This window comes from Somniosus microcephalus, chromosome 31, assembly GCF_052327205.1.
Source record: "Somniosus microcephalus isolate GS21.2 chromosome 31, FLI_Smic_1.0, whole genome shotgun sequence".
Taxonomy (NCBI): Eukaryota; Metazoa; Chordata; class Chondrichthyes; order Squaliformes; family Somniosidae; genus Somniosus; species Somniosus microcephalus.
In genome coordinates, this window is record NC_141017.1 from 8,807,456 (window position 1) to 8,807,792 (window position 337).

The window sequence follows — 337 nt, forward strand, 5'->3', positions numbered from 1 at the left end:
TATTACTGAAATCAAAAATACAAAATCTCATCTTGTGTTGTTATTGTTGTATCTACAGAAAGTTCAGTGCTGTGGGTTACCTCAAACTGCCAATGTTGGTATCAGACCATCAGTTGGTTTTTCTCTTGGAATTTGTGGGGTGGGACTAATTGGAGAGCGCTTTCAAAGATGGGCCGAATGGCCTCCTTCTGTGCTGTATCATTCTATGACTGTCACCAATGTTCCCCCTGAGCTGTGCGTGTGCGTGGCCGTGCAGTAATCTGCGAGGTCCCGCGCCGGCCGCTCACGAGCTTTTCCATTTGGAATACCGTGCGTGTGCGGAAATTTAAAGGGACCG